Genomic DNA, 20,945 nt, shown 5'->3' with positions numbered 1-20,945 from the left:
GGAAGGTTGAAAATGTGATGAGCCGACAATGACAAATTTATATCTCTAACAGAGCAGTTAATATGATTTCCCTTCTCTTAAAAAAACTGTCACACCAGATCAAATCCCGTCGAGTCAGTAGCCTGTACTGCAGAAAACAACATGTTGTAATGCTGCTATGTGCAGATGACTGAAAATCAGGTGATGGCTCTCGACTGATCTGTGTTTCTCCTACCATTCACTTGGAGTGGTTGTCCACCATGGGAGTGGGGACCGGGCCCTGGAGTCACTGGTCGAAAGTGGGTAACCTGTGTGCTGAATTAATTTAGCCTACATGATCCCAAATCAAGGGAGTCACTCATTCACACTATGGAGGCGTGTGCAATATTTGGCCACAGCTTTTGTCCCGTCCGTTTTCTTCTCACCGCTTTTATTTTCTGTCTTGGGGGAAGCCAAATTGTTGCACAAAAGACCCTGAGGCGTCCTCGATTTCCAAATCTACCTGTACAGCTGCTGACGCTCACCATATCATTGGGATTCATTTTACAGAGTACCGATGTGAACCTTGACACCTTTAAATGGATTTATCACGATCAATCTTTACATCTCTAGTTGTTACATCCCACCGCCAGTTACATCCGTTGACAGTTATTTGAAGATAATAATCTCATCATTATTGCCCTGCTAGCCCCTTTACACCAGGCATCCCTGAATATGTTAGACATCATGTGCATATGACAATATTGCTATCAGTTGAATGGATGTTATGGGTTATATATTTCATAAAGTTATTATAACAGCTCCATCTTGTAAAATGGAAAACTTTTCAGGTCTGAACAACTTCATGCTTTTTTGTCTTTTTGCTTTCAATTCTCATTTCATATTTTCTGACAACACAATTCATCACTTCAAACGCCTTATTTAAACAATACCCGTGCGTCATTGCTCATAAAAGAAAGAGCTCTGCATACCAGTCAGAACTACCTGCTTTTTTTATTTATCTTGTCCTGTTTTCCTCCTCTCTTCTTTCCTGAAGAAAATGAAGCTGTCTGGCTTGTGTTTCTGTGTGCAGACTCCTGCTCTACTCAAGGACGTGGATAAAACTGAATAAAACATGACTGACATCTTGTCATCTCAGAGAGGACGGGCTGAGAATGGGAAAGGAAATGGAAAATCTCCACCTCTGCTTATTTGTCAGCATGGACGTAAAAGAAAGTGGAAATATATATATATATATATATGCACTCAGATGAAGCCTGAATGTACATTTCAGGCTGCAGCAGTGTCTGATGGGAAATTATTTCAGGCTACAGGAAGCACTGAATGTGATAGGGAGTAAAAAGAGTTCATTACTCTCATCTTCCACCACTTCTTTTATCTATCTGATCACAGCTTTCTTAAGCTTATACATTAAAGTACAGCTCCTCCGATTACTCAGCTAATTACCCGGCCTTATTGGGGCTCTGTTAATAGTAACACTTGTTGTTTCGGTAATCACACTGTAATCTTCTTCTCATTTTAACCCAAAGCTGAGCTTCTTCCTTGTTCATCATGCTTTAACTTTAATCACGAGTCCTTGTGTTGCATTGTTCGGTTCACTGTTTCTTGAAGATATAACACCCCTCTCGGTTGAAGTGGCTTGATGTATGATTTTTCTCTCAGCATCCTGAACGCACTGATCCCCCAGTAATCCCATAGAGCTAAAGACATAACCTGCCATCAGATCATTGTGTTTACACTTTTACTCAGGGATACACGCACACATGCAGTAAAGCCAACAAAGAGTAAATGCGACTCGTGTTAAAACACTTAAAGCAAACATATTACCCATCGACATGTTCTGACAGTAACCCTTATCGACCATCGACAAGTCGTTGCAAATTACACCAACAAGAAGATCCATATCTGGGAAATGGAAAAAAACTGAGTTTTAATACATTTTCCCACGGACATCTTGAACTCTGACATCCTTTAAGGTAATCAACACAAAATATGCTTGCATTCATTTATAGTCTAGTTGATTCCAGAGAGTCAGATCACCTTTATTTTACAGTTAGATGCGATTGAAAGAAGGCCGAGATTAGATGATCTGAGTGGACAAAGCGTGGAATATGTAAAAGGAGGTCTGAAATGTAGCTGGTAGGCAGGGTCAAGTGTTGCTTTGTATGTAAGAAACTTGGAGATCTTGTAGTTGTCTCCAACAAACCACAATGAAAATAATGGGTCGCTATGTGGGTGTTTTGGCTATCCTTTCAGTATCGCTGCCTCATCTCTTGTGCCACCTTCGGTCAAGAGATTCTGGTTCACAAACCTAGCATGCATCCAAACACCAGGTTAATGGGATTTATTTTTGAAAATGCGATACAATACATCTCAATGCACCGATGAAACACTCGTTGGAGGGCCCGTCTGCCTTTGGTCCAACACACTCTCAGAATAAGCTGACTTTGTTCTATGACCATGTTCATTTCTGTTTTTGTAACAGTTAAATTATTTTGTTTAATTATAATCCTCAGGATGTATACTGTATATCATAAAATCATATTCCCCTCTGTCTGCTTGGCTCTGAAACGTGCTATCCTCAAGTCACTGAAAAACCCTCTAACAGCTGTGCTTCTGACCTTACAAGCGAGACGGCGAGACCTCTTCGAATGGAGCAATTAAAAGAACAGCGGGATATAGATTTCAGTTGGCTCCGATAAATGTGGTTGGGAGAATTATAATGTGTGTGACTAATGGTATGCTCACAGTGTTTAAGCATGGTTCTCATTAATATGCTAAGCAACCGGCGCGAGCTTTGTCTCCAGCTCTGTCTCCAGCTCTCCTCCTGAGATCTATTGTTCCAGGCTGAGCTCAAATAATTCAGCCTCTCTATAGTACATATGGGTGGACATACCCACTGAGATTTTACACACTTAAAATGACTTTTACACGGTGTAACAGAATATCACACAGTGGCTCAAGCTGCAGGGTCTTGTAAAATTTCCCTGAATGATATTCATTCCAGACATAAAAGGTAGGAGAGCTGGATTTAAAGCTGCATGGGAGACATTTGATGGAATCTAATAATCCCCAACATCAATCCATCAGAAGTATAAAACAGCTACAGCTAATGATGGATGGCTTATTGATAAAGTCACACAGGGGTGTTCACCTTTGCTTAAGACCTGCACTTCCAACATTTTCTCACTCTGAACTAAAATAACGGTTTGTGCAAGGAGTCGTAGTCAAGTCAGCACAAGATAAACTCACAATGTACAGTTAGATTTCAAGATAAAGCCGTCAAGCAAGCAACAATAAACATCACTTTTCATCTTCTCTTTCCTGGCACATTCAGTTGTTTACATGTGATAAACTTTGCAAAACAGTTGGAGGGTAGTCACGTTTAGACAACAATAATGATGTAAACGATAAGGTCAAAGGTCACGTATTTTTCTCCTCTACAAACAGTGTAAACAAGTCTCAGAGCTCCTCAAAACGTGTGTGAAGTGTGTTGTTGTAAATCCACTCTGATCCTGTATTTGATCATGTCTATAAACCCCTCTATTTCAGCCCTGCTCAGAACAGGCTGTTTCTGTGTCTGTAGCTTTAAATATGTAAATGAGCTGTGTCTGACCACGCCCCCTCTCTGGAAGGGCTCAGGTGTACTCAGTGCTTTCTCGCTCCATGTCCTATTGTTTACGGTGAGAAGGCAGAACAAACACCTAGCTGTGGGAGTGTCACCCACCTGGGGGAGGGGCTACTGCCCTTTGTGATGTCATGAAGGGAAAATCTCCAAACAGCCTGTTTGAGCACACATTTTCTGAAAGTGGAGGGGGCAGAAGACGAAGTGGATGGACTTTTCTCATCAGTAGGGGGGTTTGATGGACTCGGGACACATATTAGTGTCAGAACAATATGGTGAAGTATATTTTGCATAATATGTAACCTTTTGACTAATTAACCATGAGTTTATGTTGGTTATATAAACATGATTTATTGTTTGGCTGATGAATGAAATAGAGTAATATAAATAAATTGACTAATGTACAGTACGTCAATAAAGTAACCTGACCCTCACATCAAATCTAAAAACCCTGTGCCAAGAAAAGACACTATATTTGTACCTGAACTGTCAAACTGTACCTTTCACTGACCGGGCTGCTGTTTTGACGACTTGGGAATGAAAACAAGGATGCACTAGAGTCTGGCAGAAAGAAAAGACAGCCTGCAGTATTTCTGCTTTCTTTGTCAGGTTGCACCACTTCAGCGTCTGTCTGTCACAGGCAGTCAGTCCTTTCTGTTTTGTCGCCTGCCATTCAGAGCTGTGCTGTGTTATTTCCAGCACTCCTCTCAAACAGGGCTCGAATGTAAGTCTCAAGATAAAGTACACCACCATCTCTTTCTTTCATTTTTTGTAAGAGGAATTTATTAAAGCATTAAAACTCTCCAACCTTTAGAAGTGAAAGAGGGGCAGCGGATAATTACAAGCTGTGTATCTGATCACAACCTCCACGCTCATCAGATGAAGAGCAAAGCTATACATACTGTGCACTTTACATAAGATCTGAGGTCGATCACCATGGTAACCCCTGATGTGGTGATTTCAAGGAGTCAAAGCTGGTTAATAGAGCATAATTTGCTTTTAAATTATCTGCAGAGTTTCCCTGTGCAGATTGAAAAAGTCAGACGTTGTGTTAAATGTTAATGGAACTCTATAGAAGCACTATTTAAAGGATTTTATTGCATGTTTCATGAAAAGGTTTGCTCTATAAATCATTAAACATAGCTTAAGAAAAGATTCACAATTGATTATATGCACACTTTAGAAAAGATAAGATACCTGCTCCTATTGCACTGCTTTGACGAGAGAAATTTAAGGTTAATGTTTCCATCATGATATGATTAAAGGTGAAGCAATTGTGATCCCAAGCTTTTATTCTGTATCTTTTGATTTCCTTTACTGTTTGCTGAGACACTTGTCCCTTTGACATCGCTTTAATACTTCAAGACCGTTGTAATTAGCAAGAATCTGATCCTTGCTGGTTGCTCCTATCTGCTACTATGCAACATGTTTATCCAGTAAAAAGTGTGAAGAATGTAAAACTTCTGACATTTTCAACATTTCAGCTCAAGATGCAAACGCAGTGCTCGTAACATTTGGCTGAAGCTGCCAATAAAATCAAGAAGAATGCCTTTCTTCCTTTTCAGGGCCGCCCTGTGGCATAGGCAATATAGGCAAATGCTAGGGGCGCCATCCTCCATAGTGGGCACCAGCCTCCATTGGGGGTGGGGGGGAGAGTCTGTATAGAAGCTGGCGCCCCAAGTGAGCGAGGAAGAAAAGTTGAAGATAAGAAGAAGAAATACAAGTGAAAATGTGTTTGAATAAGACTAAAAGGCTTTATATTCTGCTCCGTATTGACCTGGCGCATCACGGCTGCTGGCAGGGGAGGAGGGTGACTTATTAGAAGTGAGTGACTCTGACCGCACAGATTAATTTCACATTATAAACGACCGTAATGTAAAAATCAACAACAAAGTGACTGGGAGCCCAGGGATGAAAAATAAATATCTGAAGAAGACACAAGCGGAGAGGTAACGAGCTGCACGGATCAATGATTTATCTGTTCAGCTAACTTGTTATGGATGATAGTAGCCTTAGTAGATCCTTACTCCTAATCAATAGCTCAAGTTAACATAAGTTATATCCACTGTACTTTCATTTGATCATTCAGGTTAAGAAAATAACCAATAATAAGTACATGTCTTATTCTTATGTTGTTCCAGGCACAAAACCATCTTCTATTTTTATTGACATCTTTGTGTACTTAGTTAGCTTTCACCCTAAAACGTTTATTTTCGACCTCCTGTTGTCATCAATAGTTTGAAGCTCTTAAGAGTATTGATGTCGTAGAGCATGAATGCATTTAGTGCTTACTGATGGATATGTGTGCATGGTGTAGGTCTGGTTGTAATGAAAAACGTTTGGGCTCACCTGAGGTTTTTGTATTGCTCTGTATAGAAAATTACGTTTTGTGTTCACACCATATTATAAGTTGCCTATTGTTTCACAAATACTCATCTTCTCTCTCCAGTCCCAATTTTAAAACATTTACAACCATGCCCTGCTGTCACTGGGCCTTCTGTGAACACTTCTGCTCCCTGCACCAGCTTGATTGATAATGTTTGTTCTGTTACACTGGAGATTTGAAGTTATTTATTTTGTACATCTTTAAGAATTATTACCATTTTGTTGCCACTTTTCTTTAAGTGTACAAATATTATCTTTGGTGGTCAAACTGGCTGCAACAAAAGGAGTGACTGAAATCTGGCCCTGGGGCACCAACATGGTTAGGGCTCTGCTCCTTTTAATGACATTCGCACCCTCATCATCGAGGACCAAACCATCTTTATTTGGTTGCCAAAATACACTCGCAGCCTCTCTCTCCACAAGCGCTCCCAGTTGTTTTTTCACCAAGCTGCACTGTGAAATGAGTCACTCGGACATCAATATTTCTGCTTTTTTGTGTTCAATGTGACAGAACAAAGAGAGAGTAATGTTGCTTCTGCTGAATCATTGTGTAAAAAGAGCTACTGGCTTGAAGTCCATTGTTACGGTGGCTGTGATGGGGTACACATGCGCCCCCTAGAGGCCTGCAACTGTTTTTAGACTTTGTATGATTCACGTCTTATCTGTATCAACGTGTTAATTTCGCTGTCTACAGCCTGTTTTTGTTGTGCTTCTGTTGAATTTGTCCTATTGAGTTTTGATTTGTCTTTTGTTTTGGGTTCGTTGGGCTGTTTGCCCTTGTCGGCATCAATACAGTCCTACTTGGCTAAGTTACTTGGCATGGTAGAAAAGTTGAGGCCAACAAAGTCAAATAAAGGAAGAAACAGAGATCAATGATTGAGATCGATAACAGCCAGAAGCTGCTCAGTGCCTTTCTGTCACTGGAAGTAAAGGCTTCTGTATCTTCATGAAACAATTTTTGTTTGTTATTTCAGGAAGGAAATCTAAGAATGACAATAAATTAGCAGTTTCATTGAAGTTGAAGTCTTAGGCTTAGAAATAGGGCATCTCTTACTGTGTAGTGAAAGGTTCCTCTGTAGAACAAGAAGTCCCCTGGAGTCATATATTAAACTCACTTCCACCATTAATTCTGTCGGTCTGGGACACCTATTGGGAAGCATTTCAAGATGTGTAACTTAAAAAGTTGTTAAAAAGAAATGTTGCATTTTAGCTGCTGTCCCCCCCCCCCCATGTGCCCGCTTTCCTATGATTGGCCAGCTTGGTGTGCAGTTCTTGAAAGAGCTGCCAGATGAGCTTGCTCTGATACTTTGCCTTGCCCTCATTCGTTGGCAAAATCTGGCGTCAGGTTCTGGCAAACTTGGAAAGTATTTGCAATGTCTCATTCAGAGCAGCAGGCAGCCACAGCAACAGCCGAGTGTTTCTGTAGTTTGGTTTGGAAATCCAACGTGTAACCCTCTATGTACTGTAAGTATTTCAACATGGACCAGCAGAATAGGTCTTTAATATTTAATTACATGTTCTGCTGACGTTTCAAATTTTACCAGCTGGAGAAGCATATAAACAGAAGTGGTCGGCGAGCTTACATGCTCTGATAATAATGTATTGTCAACGAAACAAATGTAGGTAAAAAAAACGTCTGTAACCCCAATTAGCATTGCGCTGTTAGAGTCTTCTTGTTCTACATGAGTGGGTGTCTTTGCCCTATGCCTTGTTTTTCAGGCAGCGGCCGTTATCACGAGTAGAGCACTTACTGTAAGGAGAAAAACAAACCCTCTTAGAGACACTTGAACAGCTGCACAGTTAGCTGTTTTTACCTCATGTGGTGCATTCCAGCAGACGATGCCACAGTCAGCAGGGTAATCTTTTTTATCTGTTTTGAGATTTCCACACTTGGTTCGGTGCAGAGAGGCTTTTGAAGTGTTTCAATGTCTACCAAGCTAGCAGAAAGAAAAACCTGTGAACCGTGTACCTGTTCACTCACATAGACCGCAAGGTTAAAGAAATTTGACTTCCTTAAAGTGTAACTCTGCGGCACCTCACCTTCAGAATGAATCACCTCACTGTGCTTTGATGCATGGACACGAGTGTTTCCCTCTAACATTTTGACATTCTTGCTCGAGCTGATTTTGCTTTTCTGTGTAAACAACTCCATTAAAAACAACTGTTCTTCTGAAACCTCTGAAACCACCTTTCTGTTTAAAAAAGAAGAGTAATGGTGGGGCACTGGTAGAATAGTGGTCAGCGCGCCTTGATTTAGGAACCTATCAACGGTCTTATAGTCATAAACGTCCAGAGAGGGCGTCTTTACTTACTGTGGTCTTCCTCTCTGGAACAAACTTCCTGCTGACCTGAGGTCCATCACTACTGTCTGTGCTTTTGAAGCTAATCTCAAAATATTTTAGGCTTCGAGTGTGTGTGTGTGTGTGTGTGTGTGTGTGTGTGTAATCACTTGTGTAGGTATTGATGTTGGCTTTGAGGTGCGTGAGATTGTATTGATTTGAATTCTGTATCTTATTGGTGACAGCAGAAACATTGAGCTTACCTGTAAAGAAACGTGTGTTATTGATAACATTGCTTTTGCTATTATTGCACATCAGTCTAGTGATGTCTTTAGTGATGCAATGTCTGATTTGCAAATATCCTGTTCTATTTTTAAGGCCGACGCTGCTGCTATGTGTATTTGTTATAAATTTAGCTCCAACTTTCCATGACTGCTTTTTGTCCCTCCCGCAGCGCATGCTTTGGATGTAACCGTTTTTTCTCTGGTCTACATTCTGCGCCTCGACTTCATGAAGGATTTATCAGGATTTATGTTTCATGATGTCTCTTAAGCAATCCTTGCAGCCCGCTCTTGCCCATGCATCAGTGTGAAACAGTTTGAACAAATGTTGGAGTGAGAGTAGGAGAGAACTGTCCTGACAGACAGTCATGGGATACTTTGTTTTGCTTGATGATTTATAATTCTTTACAAGATACTGAGCCTAAGGTGTGTCTATTGAATGACGGCTCCCAATCAAACCTTCCTCTAACTGCTAGTTGAACAATTTAGCCTCATTTGACCTCCATCCCCCACAATCCAAATGTAATTTGTGCTGAACAGAGGTCAGTCACTTCCTATTAGCCAAACGACATTTTTATAATTTAGATCCAAATTAATTTGTTCTGCAGACTTCCACAGATTTGGCTCTCTCCCTGCGGCTGTCAGCTCTTGGCATGCTGCTGCATGAGGAAGGAGCTGATGTTGTAAATACTTCACAGTCTTGTCATTTATCTCAATAAAAAAAGAAAGTGTGCCCTGAGAGTATAGTTTGACTAAACTGCAGCGCCGTGGAGACACAGATATTTTCAGCAGCTGGCATATGGAAGCGATCGAGGCCGAGACATGTTGAGGCTTTACAGATGGAGCATCTTGTTGTTCGCGAGCAGTACACATTCTGTAAAGACTCCTGGGAATATTAGAGGAGGAGAAACAGCTTGGCTTGTTTTCTAACTTTTTCTGGAGCCAAAGACGTGTAAGTCTCACAAATCCACTTTTAATAGTGGAGATAAGAATGGCCATCATGGTAAGAAATTATTGTTCATTTTTTTAGATTCATTTTTGGGATTAAACGTTGACAATGATCTGTCAAAATTACCTTTAATATTACATATTATGCCAAATATACTATCATACTTTTCTAACTCTGTGTCCCTAATCTGCCTTCAAACCCCCTAACGATGAGAAAAGTCCGTTCTCTCCGTCTTCTACCTGCTCCACTTTTCAAAAAATGTTTGCTCAATCAGGCCATTTGGAGATTTTCCCTTTATGACATCACAAAGGGCAGTAGCCCCTCCCCCAGGTGGGTGACACTCCCACAGCTAGGTGTTTGTTCTACCCTCTGAGTCTGCCTTCTCACCGTAAACAATAGGACATGGAGCCAGAAAGCACAGAGTACACCCGAGCCCTTCCAGAGAGGGGGCGTGGTCAAACACAGCTCATTTACATATTTAAAGCTACAGACACAGAAACAGCCTGTTCTGAGCAGGGCTGAAATAGAGGGGTTTATAGACATGATCAAATACAGGATCAGAGTGGATTTACAACAAGGCACACGTTTATTGACCTCTGAGACTGAGGAGAAGAATATGTGACCTTTAAGTGTTGAAAACTACACATTTCTCTTTGCATAACTTGCCTATTTGACATACAGCTGTTGTAAGCATTTGCATTTGAGAACTTTTAGTTCAAGATTTTAGATTACCAATACAGAGAGGCATTATAGCAATATGGTTCTTCTTCTTTAAATTTTCTAATACAGTATAAAAATATCCTGAGACATGAATCGTTCTATGTGTCTTCATGTTTCTGGTCTTGTGCCTTACAGAATCCAGCCCTCCAGCCTTCCATTGACTTGGGTCATATGTTACACATGCATATTTGGTCCTCTGAAGTACATGAATAGGAGCTTTGAATTGCACAGAAGAAATGTGCTCACAAATGCATTGAACATACAATAAGCGTACCATGAACTGAAACATGAAGAGCGAGTCATGCAGTGTCACTGCAGCAGCAGACCAATCTGGCAGAAGTCTAGTTTTTTAAAGCTTGTCTCCACAGTTTATCTCTTTCAGAACTATAGTTTGTTTATGGACATTTATTAGACACATGATGGTCAGTTTGTAGGTATAAAAAGAGGCTGAGCTGACACTTTCTGTTTATATTGTTTCCTTTTGTTTTACATTTTATGGCGCTTTGATGAGGTAGTGTATCATTCTGGCACCAAATAAAATCCTCAGAAGAAAAGTATACTGCAGAGAGATCATCCTTCTGATCCTCATAATCTGTCCAAATCCTCGGTAACAATGCCTCTCCATTATTGAAATGGGGAACTTGAGCATTGAAACTTTCATCCTCAGGAACGTTCTGCTCGTTTGCGCGAGCCACAGATGCTGCATAGACCATTGTCTTTTATCACCACTAACAATTTCCATATATATATTACATTGTGTGTTTATGGGCACCTAATGAAACGCGTGTTGTAAAAGCAGAGTCACCCCTGAGGTCCGTCTGATGACGACAGCTCTTTCAGTAATAGACTCCTCGGGTAGGTGGGCTGCTGAATTAATGACTGTAAAACGACTTATCTCCAATAATGCAAGGCGGCAACTCGTTTCAGAGGAAGAGAAATGAGAATCAAATGGAGCTGTAGTAAATTCACCTCCCTCCCTCCTACCCTTGCTTTCTCCTTTTCCTGTCACTTTGACAGCCCCCGCTCATGTGTTGGCCCCCCAAAAGGACCCCCCTCTTCCCTTAATCTCCCCCTCTTAAAAGAAAAAAAAACATCTCATGTCATTTTGTCTTTTACAATTCCACTTCATTTGGAGGCTTACAAATTCTATTAGGGTGATCTTGTGTGCGTTGCACGGTTGCTAGAGGGGAGAGAGAGGGGGGTGGGAGGTGGGACAAGCCCTTAATGCTAATAAACGAGCTCGACTTTGCCTCCCCTGCCCTGTGAAATGGGAGGTAGTAGGGGCCGGGTAATTGGAAAATATCCCTGCCTCCCTGTTCTGGATAAACCCCCTCCTCACACTTAGACATATACAGACTTCTCCAGCACTAAGCAATGCACCCACCTTTCTGCAGGATGAAATACAAAGTCCTTGGTTTTCCTTCAGAAGTTTATAAAGGGAAAATAACACAAGCTAGTATAATTTAAATAGCCTGCCTATGATTTGATATGAAAAACGGCATGTGTCTGCATGCAATGTGCAGCATTTAGGGTGCAAAGCTCAATTTGACTTTGGTAGCCATCTTCCACTCTTTTCTTCTGCATCCTTTTTCTCTTGCCTTTTCCGATTGTTGTCCAGCACATGTTAAAAGCGTCACCTTAATTTCCAATGTAAAGTATTTGCTAAAAGTAGATGTATAAGTTCACTACCTTCAGGAACAGAGGGGGGTCTCCTGTCAGTAGGATTGTTATTTTAGGGGTTGTGGGCTGAAACATTGGGGAATCCTTGTCCAATCCTCTAATGCAGCACCAAGGAACTACTTTCCTATCCCTTCATGCAGCACCATCAAGCAGCACTATAGACGCCTAAAACGGCTTGTTCCAATTCAATTGGTCTCTTTGGAGTTTCATTACTCATTGTCTGTAAAAAAGACGTAGAGTCAATGGAAAGTAACAAGTGAACAAAGACTTTCTTGCTTGTGGTAATGTAGAGGGAAAAAATGAGCATAGTGTTCTTTTTTAAAGTTCTGTCTTGAGAAATGAGGACAGAAGGCAGCGCAAGTGATCCATATCTGAAGCATATTTCACACACCAGGCAGGCCACAGGCCACATTTTAGCATTTCATTTGAATCCTTCATTATTCATGACTTTGACATTGTAACAGCAGAAATACTGGATCACATTCCCCAAGCTCGCCGTCCCTCTGATGACTCGGCATGACTTCATTATGTTGGAATTGAAACCACATGCTTCATTCAGGCCTCTGCCGTATTTAACACGACTAAAGCATGCTGAAATCATTCTCTCTCATCTCAAGTGGCTGAACTCCATGTTGAACTTGTCGTCTCATGAATTAGTCAAAGCTGAATGTTTCTGTAATTGAGCCGTAGATGTACTGCTCAAAGACTTCTCCCTTTATGTTTGCAGCGCATACATCTCGGACAACATTGTTAGTTAAAAAATGTGCCGTTGGTTTAGTGGGTCAGCTATCATTTTCAATATTCCTTGTTGTCAGTCTTGAACGTTAGCGAGCAGCAGTGTTTTATTCTGGCTCCACAACGCTTCACTTCAGGTAAACATATCAGCATGTTGGCTTTGAGTTATTTTCTGTACCCATCTCCTTTTTATATCTTTTCCTTGAGAGTATATTTGGAAGTGATTTTGGTCTATTTACACAGATGACAGATATGGAAGATTACAGTACTTCTCAAACTGCGAGGCAAGAGAGAAAAGATTACTTAAGTGCGTTGACTGCTGAAAATAAAGAATACATGAGGAAATGAGCTCCTCTCTGAGCTGGAACACACAGTGAAAGGTCATCCTTGGCATTTCAAATGAGGGGGAGTTCATAAAGAGACATTCAGAACAACGGACATCAAACCATGGCTTGTATTATAAACTGAACAATTCAGCCGTTCAACAGAAACATTCCTATTTTGCCACAGTTTATTCTAGGACTGAAAAGATCCTTTCAAAGCCAACTAGTGCACATTTGTTTGTTCTCTTCAATAGGTCCATTTTTACACCAGATACTCTCCCTTTTCATGTTTCTGTGAGAGACGATGGCTCTCTTCTTCACAGGTCTAACAAGCCATCATATTTGTGCCTGTACCATTCATGAAACATGTACTTAAAGCTGATAGTGACGATGAAGTACCTGCCAATGGGGAAGTAGTGGTTAGTGTGTGTGCTGTGGGAGTGCCACCTACCTTTTTTTAATGAAAGGTTTATTTTGGGGTTTGATATGGTGGATAGAGTAAGACATCGGGGACAAAAGATTGGGGAAGGCAAAGGGGAAAAGGAGCCACAGGTTGGATTTGAACCTGGGCCGCTCGCCTGGAGGACAACAGCCTCTGCACATTGGTCGTGTGCACCAAGCGACACTGTAATAAAGACTCTTAATTGACTCAGATTGCGTTTACTACAGCCATGATCTGATGGTTATGACAGCTGCATGTGACCTGTCTGTTCACCTGGCACCAAATGACCCATAACACCATCATCATGTATATCAGTGACATAAGGTAGTCACAGCTGGCCTCAGGTATGTTGACGAGCCCTAAACACACAACTATGTTAGATTGTAACAAAATAACTTATCTGGCCTCCCGTTCGGAGTATTTAGCTTCTATCCTCCTGACGTTACCTGCTGCATTGCTGTCGATGCTATGGAGGAGCAGGGGGCCATCTGTGGGCTGGCGACTGATTGTGAAACGAATAGTCTCATTTACGTAGCTTTGCTACCCTCTCCTCCTGTTTTTTTCTGATCATGAAAATACCAAAGGAAATATTAAATTCTGTTGTTTGCTCTTTTTCATTGCTGTTGTCAGTTACTGTAGCATCACCCTCTCTCAGATTCATCCTACAGTAAATCCCTTTTTGTTCTGGAACTTGGACATTTACCCTTCGATGAATATATTACCTCCCACACAAGAGCTTTTGGAGTCCCCACTACACCTTTGACGAACAGCATCAACAAATGCAGGTTTGTCAAAAGAATATAAAAAAAGAAGGCAGTAAGAAGACTAAATATTACTTCATGTTACAGCACAGGTACAGATGGGAATATTTAAGAGAGGACTATTGTTCTGCACTCATGCTGCGAGTAATAAGGGCTATTATAGAGCTTGTAGGCAGACCCGTAGAGGGAGAGAAAATGAGCTGAGGATCTCTCTGAGTGTAATGCAAGTTGAATTGCTGGGTACTTATAGCTACAAAGTGTCATTACATCCCACTCGAGTCTCCTCCTCTTCTGACAAGCTGAGATAAAGATGATGAAGCTGAACACAAATAAGATAACAGTAGAAGATAGTAACTGGCAGCTGGGAGATAACGTATATGGATGTTTGTTTCTATTTGTGCATCGGATTCTCTAATTACAGCCATCTGCTGTCTGTTTTTAAACACTGAAGAGGTAAAAAAAAAAACCAGGGAGGGAAACGGTGTTTTCTGACTCGGCTATTAAAGAGAAATGTGAATGTAACAGCAGATGCACGTTTTGTTTTTCACCAAGGTAACACCTGTTGCTGAATGGGTGGCCTGTGATTGACTTCTCCTGGAGTTTCATCCTTTAACAAGCTCTTTTCAGGTGTGCATGCTTTGTTGAAAACCATGTATTTTAAACCTTTAAATAGGCTGATTTTATTGTAATATTTAAGCAAAGTCTTCACCAACATGTCCTTGTCTCTTTAAAGAGAGTTGGTAGCATAGTGATTAATGAGTGTGCTCCTTATAAGGGGCCTGTTGTCTTCAAAGGGGAGGCCTGGGTTCAAATCCAATCTGTGGCTGCTTTTCTGTTTGACATTTCCCGATTATCTTTCATTGTTAAAGCACTCGCCAGGGATTGTGGATTTTTTAAGGTGTTTCCATCAAAGTTCTCCAGGTAGCCAGGTTTCTTTCACAAAAAGAAGGGGAATGATTTCTTTATTCCTCCCTCTTTATTCCTTCTCAAAACCAGTTATAATTTCAGTATATACAGTGTGCATGTGTTGCAACGATGCTGGTTTTTTTTGGTACTGATATTGTAGCCATGTGGTCAACATAATTCAAAGTGTGTTCAGTCAGACATTGTACCTAAAGAAAGGCAAGAAATGATACGATTTCTCTGGAAATACCAGCCCCATTTCTAGTGGCTCAGCCCTCCGAGCCCGAGCACTGAGACAGAGAATGGAGCTGTGGAGGCAGAGAAAGTTCGGGTGAAGGTGTAATTAAAGCTGATTATGGTGAAGGCAGAGAGGAGGGGAGGGCAGCACATTTGTCTTCCAAACCTAATGAGTGGAGGCCGCGAGAGCTGCACTAGCTGCCTTTCGCTGTCGTCTCTCCTCAGCCCTGCCACTTTGTCACAAGGACACTCCTTCTGGAAGATGAGACAGGGTCAAGTGCATGTGGATCCCCTGGTATTATTCTTACAGGCCACCGGGGCCCCTTGTTTCACCCGGGACTAGGAATTGAAGCACTTTAGCGAGCTCTGAGGCACACCACTCAACCTCTGCATCATTAAACCAGGCTAAAAATACACAGCCCACCCATGGTTTCCCTCCTTCATAGAGCACTGCTTCATTGCAACACAAACTCTGTCACTGACTTCTGTTCATGCAAGCTTTGACGAGTGTCCTTCTCTTTCATTCATCTCCGTGAAGACAACCCCAGAGCCTCACAAAGTCACACGGTTTGTGTTCACACAGTTATTAATGCTCATCCCATGGGCTTTAATGGACTGAGAAATCAATATGTGTTAGTGTCATGCTGGATTGACAAACGCTACAAGGCAGCCACTTTGTGCACATGATGGCAAACCACCGGTATGCATGACATATCTACGGCTGAAACGGATCACTTATTCTCACAGTTTGTCAACAAAGCACAATTCATAAAAAAGGAAAACATTCTCACCAAGATTAATGAAACAGCCACAAGGGAAATCTTAAAATTAGGGCTGTAAAACATGAAGATTTTTTAATGCTAATATTCGATAGTTAATGCAAACCCTAATCGTATAATTAATCGTATGCATAATTGCATGTTTAAAAGTAAATGTTTTCATTTCCCCCCCCAAAAAAATGTCAGGCTTTTATTTAGAATGTTTGAGCTTTCTGAAACTGAGAGGACTGTACTTGCTGTTTGAAATGAACCCTTCTTTTATTGTAAAAAGTAAAAATGTAAGAAACTGGTTGGTCAAAGGTTATGACATTATCTACAACACTTTTCCCGTTTGGTCTCGCAGAGTGCTGGATCAGATTCTGGCTGCCTTGGGCAAGAGGCAGGTTACAACCTGGACTGTTCACCAGTAATTGGTAAATGGATTTGAGCTTGTATAATTCTTTTCTGATCTTCTGACTACTCAAAGCTCTTTTACACCACAGGTCACACCTACACATTCACACACTGATGGCAGAGGAGACCACCAGAAGGAACTAATCCAGGAGACACATTCATATTCCATAGATGAAAGAGTGGGAGTAATTCATCGTTAAGTATCTTGCCCAAGGACACATCGGAAGTGTTGCTGCAGGAGCTGGGGACCCTCAATGTTCCGGTTGAGAGACGACGATGACTCTGAGCCACAGCTGCATGTGAATCCATGAAATGATACATAGCCACACTCAAATTCACACCTACGTACAATTTTAAAGTCTCCAATTAAGCTAACGAGCATGTCTTTGGACTGTGGGAGGAAGCAAGGATACCAACCACTACATCACCCTGCAGCCCTGACATTAACATAACAAGGGAGGAAGGAAGTGGTTAGGGATCCCAATCTGTCGTCAAACACCTCAAAGGAACGGTAACAAAGGTCAATGTGTGATGTCATAAGGTGGATATTATTTTGGACTCGTCAGCTGAGTTTGTTAAAGTGAAATGAGACATTGAAAGATGCAGCGATTTCCTTCTTTTACATCACGGAGACTACAGGGAGACACTGAGGACCACTACTGTATCTACGGTGTTCCTAAAGGGACAATAAAGCATCCAATTAATGGCAAAAAAAAAGGAATCAGACTGTAATTAATCGTGGTTAAGTAGTGAACAGCACTACTTAAATCGTTTTTTAAGAGTCTGACCCAAGCTCTATAATTTGAAATAAAGACTGTCCCATTTCCTTCGTGCAAATATTTGGTTAAATTAGTCATAATTTATGGATGCAGTGTTGTTGCTCAAGCCAAGAAATCACCGTGTTTATTTCACTAACTCTGAGCAGACAGGCGATAGACTTGCTTGAAGCTTACTTGGGGGTTTTTGTGCTGCTCTTGGAACATGTTCCTTTACCTCCTTAAATCAAGCTCAACAGGTGAGAACAAAAAAATGTTTATTCCTGGAATGTAATGCTTTCCGTGAATTTAGTGTAGCTTCACTCTTACATAATAATGTTTCTCCCTCAAGGGCAGACAAATATATCAGTACAGTAAATCATGCAGCATTCATGAATCAGCTACAGAACCTTTTCTCAAAATGTGAAACACGCTCACATCACTCACTGTACAGCACAGCATTGCTTCTTCGATGTGCTGTATAACTGTGACGCTCCAGGTGAAGATAATACCTCTAATTAACTGAATAATGTGAGCGCAAGGATTTTTACGACTCAAAACAGAGAGCATGAGAACCGTCCTTGCAAAGCTGCCTCAATGATTCTTTTAAATGTCAAAAAGATAAAAATGTTGAGGAGTTGAAAGTTGCATTATTTATTGCTACAGAAGGTCAGGCTTCTCTGTTAGGGATTTTTTTTTTAAACTGGGAGATGAGTCAGGTGGCCCTGGGTGGCCCTGAGGTAAAATCTTTCATTCTGCCTTCCTGTGCTCCCTGGAAATATCGTATTTACCGTATTAACGAGTCATGAGCACAGAACGAACCTCCAAATTCGATACTAACAGTGGGACATTTGGACGTTTCGATGATACCTGAGTTGCGATGTTTGTGTGAGGTTTCAGGGCACGAAACATGGTGGAAAGCTCACACACACACACACACACACACACACACACACAGCCTGCTAATAAGCCTACAATAAAGGGTCTATAACAGCTGAGCTGTTAATGCACACACTTTATACGGAGGAAAAAGTTCTCAGTGCAGCAGCCGTGGGTTCAAATCTCACCTCACCCCTTTACTTCATGACATCTGCCTCTCTCTACTCCCAACATTTCCTGTCTCTCTTCAGCTGTTCTATCAGATAAAGACAAAAGCCCCAAAATATCTTTAAAAAATAATTAAGCAATTCAGCTATAGAGAATCATTATTATTGGTATTGTTATTGTTATGACGTTGTTTTAGCTCATAAATGAAGTAACCACATACCTGATGTGTACTGTTTCTCATTGTGTCGTGAAGCACAAAGAAGCGATGCCATGATAAAAGCATCTTATTTTCTGACCAGAGCACTTTAATGCGTTTATCATTTCGACTGTGCCAACAATGGGACGTACGATATTTCCGTGGAGCACGTGAAGGCAGCATTAGTGGCTTTTATCAAACACGCCTGACACCTGAGCTGCACATTGTAGCGTAGATAATAATGGCTTCCACTGGCATGTTGCATCAAACTCAAACTTAGCTTGGACAATAGAAGGATGTCATACTGAATTGAAACTCTCAGCTCAGACAGTTTTTTGTTCTTCTTGCTGAGAAAAAAACATTTCAACAGGTAAGTGCTCGCTTTCAGGTGCCATTAGCATATTTTCACTTTCCCGAATATTCCAGTAATTATACCAATACACGCACATTTCTACAACTCTATATTGACAGCTTCTTTGGATATGATTCTTTTTGTTCTGTTCAACAATTATATAAAACATTTAATGTTTTCCCATATACGTTTAACATTTTGTTTTACTTGTAAACCAAAGTTACAATTACTCACAATATTTTTTGCAAACAGTCAAAGTGTCAGAGGAAGAATTTCGCTTGAATATTTTCAGTTGTGTGTAAACGGGCTTTTTGTGGCTCACACTCCGATATTTGATATTCTTCTCTCTGTTCATTATAACTCCAAGCCCACCAAACAGTCCACAGACAGACAGCACTATTTGCGCTGAGGAGGAAGCGTGCAGCCTGTAAAGCGGCACTGCGGCATCGCCGTATCACTGCGCCCCGGTCCCCCTTCTCCGGGATCCTGAAGCTCGGATCTGGGGAAGAGAGGAGGCGGAGGAGATACCCTGTGGTTTTCCTTTGCGGGATCTATTTCGCCAGCTCCAAAATCTTCTTGTGCTCTATGTTTTTTTATGGTGACCGAAGGCCTGCAACTTGTCCGGACGCTCCCTCCCCACTCGCAAGGGTTTGCATTTCTTCGTTTTGCATGACGTGTCTTGGAGCATAAAAGAGAGAGAGAGAAAAGAGAGAGAGAGAGAGAGACAGGGTTTGCTTTTGTTGTGTATCTTTACAGTGGAAAAATGAAGCTTGGAGAGCCGGAGCAGGAGGCAGTGCCAGTCTCGCTGCTGCTGCTGCTGCTGTTGTGGGCTGGACTGGATTACAGAGCCTGAGATCTCTGCTGACAGCACAGGCAGCAGACAAAAAGGGACTGTGAGCAGCGCAGACAAGGGAAAGAGTCTTTTACTGAGCTAGAAAAGCCAGGGCGAGTGCGAGAATGCATTTTTTCTTCTTCTTCCAAATCAGCGGTATTTGTGGAGCTGTGTGTGCAGAGTGAGTGTATCATTAGACAAGTGTTGGCACGGGGCATCAGGTTAGAGGCATATGTAGAAAAAGCTTTAGGACCGGTTTTATAGTAAAACTGGATTTACCTTTGTTTTTTTTTAAGAAGGCAAAACATCTGCATGGAAGGAATAATTTTGCATAGTTAAATGTTGGCATGTTGGCTGTTTTTTTTTTTGGATGTGCCTTTGTTATCTAAGCCATTTTTTCTTGCAAATGCATGTTTTGAACCTGTGTGACTTTGCTGGGTGCAGCTGAGCATTTTGAGGACTACATGCCTGCTGCAGAATCCAGATGAGCTACATCACTTGACAACCTGTGTCCAAGGAGACAATGTAAAGTTGAGGGTGGTGGTTGACTGTGACAGATTGCTTTTGGTTTGTGTGCTGATGCAGAAAAAGGTGTGATTCCTCTGGGTTTCAGATGCCCCCCCCCCCCCCCCCCCCTGCATTTTAGAGGAATGATTATTCAGAGAAAGGCTTCATAAAAAGCCTGCAGTTTGTTGATTCAGTTTTTCCTCTTCATTGAATGCCTTCTCCATGATGTCATGGATCAGAATTGATATTCTGGACACATAGAGAAGCCATATGTGTTTCAGACTACAATGACTTTCAGTGGCTTTAGGCCTAGACTGGAGGCTATGCCTTGAGAATGATCCAGAATAAGCCTGCAAGCTGTTGAATGTTGCATCCTGATATCATAAAGCAGCCAGATGCCTTCAGTGTCAGACAGTGCAGGTATGCTCTGCTAAGCTTTATAGTTCAATGCAGGTTGGCATTTCAAGGGGTTTTGACATTTGTCTGGATTTCTTAACAGTGTGTGTAAAGCCTCAAGGACATTTCCTGTTCAATTAGGGCTGGTTTTTATTCCTGAAAGGGAGAAATACCTGTTTTTCATGTGTGTAATGTTTGAGTGAAGGTGATGTTTTGAAAGAAGCGAGTGCTGAATTGAGACACTTTGTAGAGATTCATTTCTCAACTCGTTCATTGATGTTTACAAGTCTGAATGTGTTTATTGAAGAAGAGACTATATATGTGCAGCTCAGGTTTAAACCGTAAATATTGACGATGTAACCACGTGCATTATCAATGCAACTTAACTT

At 41.3% G+C, this 20,945-nt stretch overlaps 1 protein-coding gene across 1 annotated transcript in view; it reads left to right on the top strand.

Annotated features, from left to right (window-relative positions):
• auts2a (activator of transcription and developmental regulator AUTS2 a) overlaps window positions 1-20,945 on the top strand; it is a 441,093-nt gene that overhangs the window by 100,007 nt on the left and 320,141 nt on the right.

Source organism: Symphodus melops (assembly GCF_947650265.1).
Source record: "Symphodus melops genome assembly, chromosome: 11".
NCBI lineage: Eukaryota > Metazoa > Chordata > Actinopteri > Labriformes > Labridae > Symphodus > Symphodus melops.
The sequence above is the reverse complement of the archived record's forward strand: the minus strand, read 5'-3'. Positions and strand labels throughout refer to the sequence as shown.